Here is a 6,589-nt window from a genome sequence, read left to right as displayed (position 1 = left end):
GATTGTCTGATCCAGACCACATTGCTTATTGTAGGGTTATACAATAAGTACTGTTGCTGCAGAACAGAAACCCACCCACTCCGCTGTGATGTTGCTGTAAAACTGCTAGAACAGAAGTAGTTTCAGGTGACACTGATAAAGTTCAGTAACTGAGCTCGTGATAACAGAAGTCTAGAGTCACACATTTCACTTTAGAGCAGTGCACATTTAATCATAGCATACTTACAAACTCTCAATTCAAATGCCTCACTCACTCTCACGGTATAAAAAGAATTACGTACCTGAGTGAAGAAAACCCTGACAATGGTGATACATTTATATGATTTAGGGGTGGTGGGGCAGCCTAATTGTTAAGCGTCCGCTCGCCACGCCGAGGATCCGGGTTCGATTCCCCTCATGGGTACCATTTCTGGTGTAACCCGCCGTGATATTACTGGAATATGGCTAAATGCGACGTAAAAGCATATCGGCTCACTCCTAATTTTTTTGTAGCTATTTTTTCGCGACAGCAAACGGGCTCATATATCTGAGGATAGCCCAAACTGGGTAATATTTATCTCTCCCTGATGTTCTTTCTAGAACAAGTAATCAGATAAAACGGAACAATGGAACACTAAATGATAATTTCAGCTTATGTGAAGCCAATATTCATTCAGTACAGAATGGGTGCGGTAAGAACCGACTCAGTATCTGCCATTGCCGTGGGTTGGTAGAGATCGTGAATATTTCATATTTATGACATTCCACAGTTTAACTTTCTGCGGGTCCGCCGCCCGCACTGGAAGATTCCCGCTGTGCTAGACACGGTGTCGAGATGAAGTTTTGCATTTTGGCGTCAATGTGAGTGATACTGGTCACCGAATAAGAGCAAAATGTATCGCTTTCTCACCGAAATAAGATCATTAAAACAAAAATAAATTCCCGTGCATTGACTGCGCCTTGGTGTAATGGTCTGAGCGGGTTACACTTAAAGACGTTGTTGTTATCTTGCACCACCAGCCAAGAGCTTTGTAGTAATTTCATGAAATGTTAAGAAATATGGCAACGATAAAATCGGATTCTTTTCAATAGCGTAGTGTCAGAGCTGTTTATTCTGAAAGTGGAAATTAGCTCGTATGTTTTAAAACTTTTCCTCCAATTTAATTTTTTGCATGGAAGTAAGTAACCGATTCCACGATGTCGGAGGGACCCCACCCCAAGCGGCGCCGGACGCATGTTCCTCGTGACGTGACGTCACACTGCCCCTAACCCGGGGGCCGGGATGGCAGATTAGAATGATTGCTCGACCCCAGGATCGAGAGAAAGCTGTATGGCGGCGACAGAGCTGGGATATCGGGAGATCAGCATGGGGGTGGTGACTGAGGAAGGGTCGGGTCTTGATACCCGGCCGCCTCTCACCGCTGATAAGACATGGATAGTAGGGGTAGGATACTGCCAATCCCGATTTCCCGCAGGATGTTATGTTTGATTCTGCCCTTCATACAACCCTGTATGTCTACCACTTATGTGTGGTCTCTCAACTAAATGGCTATATTTAACGCCAGGCTGCATGCCCTCACTCGGATCGCAGCTCGTCAGATGAAATGTTCTTTTTTTGTGTGTACGAGTGCTTAATAGGCGAAACTGTTTGCAATAATTGTAAGATGAAGCTAGTGGTATCAACGCCTTAGTATCTACAGCGGAGAATAACTCAGATAATTGTCACTTCATATATCCATACACAGACGCACGCACACACGGACGCACAAAAGGCCCTTTCCTTGTACTGTTTCTTTTATTACGGTCACTTCACGTCCATTTGGACCTTCAGCTATCATACCCACCCGTAATTGTCTCTCTACACTTCGTTTCCGTTTTGTCTTACTGCGCATCCTACAGCACATTTAACCATCCTCCTCCATCCCTACCCTGACATTCCAACCACTGGCCATTCAACCCTCAGCCTCAACCCTCAAGAGTGAGCAGGGTAGGGTAGGGTAGGGTATGGTATGGTAGGGTAGGGTAAGGTAGAGTGGAATAGGGTAAGGTAGGATAGGTAAGTAGGGTAGGGTAGGGCAGGATCGGCTAGGGAAGCAGGGTAGGGCAGGTCAGGGCAGAGATGGGTTGGGTTACCACTGCAACATATGTCATATTTGGGATTTCACTTTCTTAGTAAAGTACAAATTCTAGTTCTTTTTTGGTTGAGTCCCATCCGGGTTTCGAATGGGAGTGACTGAGTGGGCTAGGCGGCTGACTCTGTGTGCTGGCGATTAGGTGCCTGACTCTGAGGGTATTCGAATCCCAGATGGGACTAAAGCAAAAAACTCAAACATAATATCGACATCATCATACGGACACGTCACCATCATCTCAGGATCTTTGAAATATTGGAAAAAGTATAGGAAGCCTGCACGAGAATGACGTTACTCTTAAGAAGGTCATAAAACGCTATAACTTTATTTAGTAAATTACTATTGTGTGTTTTTGGTACTATCGCACAGTAGTTCAGAATGATAAACCTTGAAGTTCAATTAAACGGAATGCTTGAATATTTCAGTATGGTATAGTTTCATGGTACATATATCTGTTATTAAAAGCGCACGAGTGGTACAGTTACTTTCAAGATTGCTCCGTTTAAAACTGTCCCGAATAACAGGTCTCTTCTTTAGTTAAAATGAATGGGTTAGTCGCTTAGAATGGAACACCTTTCGTATTACGGATGGGTTATAGTTGAAACGGCCCCACGGCAGAACGGCCCAAAGTCGAAACGGACCTAAATTCGATGAAAGGGCCCCAAATATTTTGGGGCTCTTTGACATTTTCATCATGATTTTATTCTGTTCAAATGGCCGTGAGACGAATAATACAAGTGCAAGATATGAATCAAATGTACAAAGTGAAGTGAATAATGTACAGATCGTCTAATTTATTTACAAGAACACAAGTTTGACAAATAAAACATTACATTTCAGAATCAGAATTCAAACTTTTAAAACCATATCCATGCCATGTAGTCACACACACGGTCATTAAAACAACACTGAAGTAGCAGTTGCCCTGTCGAGTGAATCCTGACAGAGCTGGTGTGTTGACAAACATCAGCAATAGTACATGAATGAACACGGTAAAATATAAGTCTATGAACTCAAGATTATGGCATGGTGTTCTCTATGTCAACGATATACAGTATTTATTGATGGGGATAGAAGGTTACTCTACATTCACAATGCCAAAACTCTATGTGGTTTGCAATAAGACCATCCGGAAACATCAGTACGTCAGCCATTAGCTGTGATGGTTGTCAACTATGGACACAACGTCTTCGCGCACAGGGATTTCAGCACTCAGGTACAAGGAAATATACAGAAGCAAAGAAGGCATTTCCTTCACATGTAATTTTGTGATGATGTCTCGCCGTAGGGCTAGTGACTGCGTCAGCGTATTCCGACATCTTGCCTGCAGTGCGTGACGTCACGACCGTTGTCGCCGATTTTGAGCTGGCAGCCATTGTTCCGTTGTTCAAAACAACCTTAGCGAAGATTAACCTTAAACACTAAGGTTAGAGTTACGATCACCTTAAGAAAAAGATACGCCCGTTGCACAAAACAACCTTAGGGCAACCTTAACTCGGACTCCAACCTTCGCCGTAACCTTAACTAAGGCTGAACTCTTCAGCGCAGAAGTAACGGAAGCGTCCCTGGTTACCACGTGAATTCGGCGTGTCCAGTTGACTCGTTCTTTCTCTGTACACTCTCTGCTTCCTCAAATGTCTCTCAGTCTCGTTGTATAATATATATTCCCTTCCCAACCTTAGAGATGTTAAGGTTGGGTCGGACCAACCTTAGTTATCAACCTTAACTTAAGGCTAATCTCAGTTAAGGTTGTTTCGTGCAACGGGAGACTGACCTTAGTAAAGGTCTAAGGTTGTAATCTTAAGATAAGGTTGACCTTAAGAGATAAGGTTGTTTTGAACAACGGAGCACTGGAAGGCTGTCAGGACTGTCTTGGGCAACGTAAGAATCCGTGGATGCTTATTACACTTGACTCAGGCAATATGGCGCAAGAGCCAAGGACTTGGACTTCAGGTAAGAGGTTCAAATATACTAAATCTAAAATCTGTCACTCTTTCATCAAAATGACCTAAATGACCTAAATTAGTTTCTTTAGACTGATGTTTGTACTGTTCTTTTTAACTAGGTTGTATACATGAACGAGGACTCAGCACACAAGTTCATCAAGAACTTAATGGCTTTGCCGTTCCTGCCCGCTTCACGCATCTCAAGCTTGTTTGAAAAGATCTCAGAGAGAGAGCCTTCCCGTGGAAAGCTGCGCGACCTGGTGTTGTATGTCTCAAGGTAGTGGATTGGGCACCTCATATTCACATCTAAGGCCTGGTCAGTGTTTAGTGTGACAGTTCGGACAAACAACCATGTCGAGGGTTGGCCTCTTTTAGTGTATCAATCTATATACCTGATAACTAACAAGTGTGAAAGAGAGAAAAAAATATCTATGTAGTTCCCCAGAGTATTAAACATTTGCTTGAATTCAATATTTGGGTAGCTTTATGATAATGTTAATTGTTTATGTATTCTTAATAGGATGGCACAGACGAATCAACAGTAAAGTTGGCGACCAGTCCCTTGTCATATACAGACTAATCCCTGAACTGCACAGAGAAGCCAGTCTGTTGCCCTTGCAAGTTCGGATGATTCAAGAAGGCCGACTTCGAACCTGCCTCTGCAACTCTGACACAGCTGTACAGGAAGATACCTTCGAGGCCTGGATAGGTTACAAGGATGAAGTCCTGTCGATGGGTCAGCTTTTGACCAGATGCAGCCGCGTCCATGGACCCATCATCCGCTGACTTCATATCTAAGAACTGGTCCCTTTTTGGCATCATGCTAGAACAATTGAAAGTTTATTGTCTGTGTCGTTGCTCTATTTAATGCCCATTATGTAACTTTAGAATATACTAAGACTGAAAACAAACTCATGGTCAAGCATGTTAATAATACTGCGGTTAACGTGTGTGCTTCTATGAGTGTATTATTAGGACTTTTTATGTTTTCAGTGCATGTTACATGTCAAAATAAAGGCTCAAATACATTTCACGCCTTGTTTTGCAAGTGTACGGGTCATTTCAAGTAATCTCTGGCTGTTTTCACTTAGCAACATCGGGGCCGTTTTGCAATGGAGCAGTTTTAGCCCGATCCCTTACGGATTATTTAAATATTTCGGTCAGTGGCGATGTTTCATATTACATACATATGTTATTAAAACCCATGTATTGTCCGGTTACCTTCATTGGTTTTCTCAGCTTAAACATGCACTGTACGATTAATTTTAATGAATATGAGTCATGAGCCAGAGCCTCCTTTCACAAAGCGCTAAGATGATTGTAAGTCACTAAGGTAGCCTTAGTGCAGTGTTAAGGAATGGGAGTAAAGGTTAACATTGGTAAAGGTTACTTCAAGAAAGGAGCCCTTGGTGGGCTGATGTTACATTGTCTTGTAGGACAAGCAACAGCCTGGTTCTAATGTACTATTAGACTAAGGCTTAGTATCTGAATATAAGTCATTTTGATAGTAATAAACAAACCCATTTCAATTAAAAAGGAGCAGAGGGAGACCAGAGATTCATAACCCGAGGGAATCTAGACTTGCTTCATTTAAGGCTTTAGTCTTGCAGAAATGGATTGGCAGTAGGCAGAATAAAGTGTTTCAGGGATGCATGATTTCTGCTGTACTTCAGTCAGTTTAGAGCTTCAATAACATCTGAATATTTTAATGGCGATGGATTCATTTATGGCCAATATATGTAGACGGTTCTGTTTGTTTTAACGTAATGACTATTACACACACAACTAAACCGCAAACTTAACTTTAATGCATTAGGAAAGATGTTTAGTTGTATCCAAGCCCATTTCGACACATACATCGGCGGACAATCAAACGACAACATTTGTCGTGTTTGATTAACTCGTGGCGAAAGAAATTGGACAACTTCATTTGAATTTCTGCAAATACATGTATTTAAAAAGATACATCGGTATACTGGAAGCAATGAGTCAACCAGATACACAGAATGTGTATCCACACAGTATAATATTGTTCGATGTAAATCAGGTAGTGAAATACACGTTGGAGGCAGTAGTTAAGCCATGAAAGGGTTTTCATTCACATTTTGATATCTGTGCAATAGGCGTTATGCTTGTTGCATTTCGCCATATGGCACGCGAGAGTGTGTGATCATTTAAATATCGCACATGGCACATATCAACTCTTATTCTGTATGATTTGCTTGGGAAGGCTTGAGGAAAAAAAATTGCCCTAACCGTCACTTCTAACTGTGTGTCTCTCACCCAGCTGACTGTAATACGTCACTTCTACCTGCGTGTCTCTCATCCAGTTGACTGTAATACGTCACTTCTACCTGTGTGTCTCTCATCCAGTTGACTGTAATACGTCACTTCTACCTGTGTCTCTCTCATGCAGTTGACTGTAATACGTCACTTCTACCTGCGTGTCTCTCAGCCAGTTGACTGTAATACGACACTTCTACCTGTGTGTCTCTCACCCAGCTGACTGTAATACGTCACTTCTACCTGTGT

The 6,589-nt window shown here is 42.2% G+C and overlaps 1 pseudogene; it reads left to right on the top strand.

The window, feature by feature from the left end:
* The first annotated feature begins 1,309 nt into the window (after positions 1–1,309).
* Positions 1,310–4,843, top strand: LOC137283890 (uncharacterized; annotated as a pseudogene).
* The last annotated feature ends 1,746 nt before the right edge of the window (positions 4,844–6,589 follow it).

This window comes from Haliotis asinina, chromosome 5 (assembly GCF_037392515.1).
Source record: "Haliotis asinina isolate JCU_RB_2024 chromosome 5, JCU_Hal_asi_v2, whole genome shotgun sequence".
In the NCBI taxonomy this organism is placed as follows: domain Eukaryota; kingdom Metazoa; phylum Mollusca; class Gastropoda; order Lepetellida; family Haliotidae; genus Haliotis; species Haliotis asinina.
The sequence above is the reverse complement of the archived record's forward strand: the minus strand, read 5'-3'. Positions and strand labels throughout refer to the sequence as shown.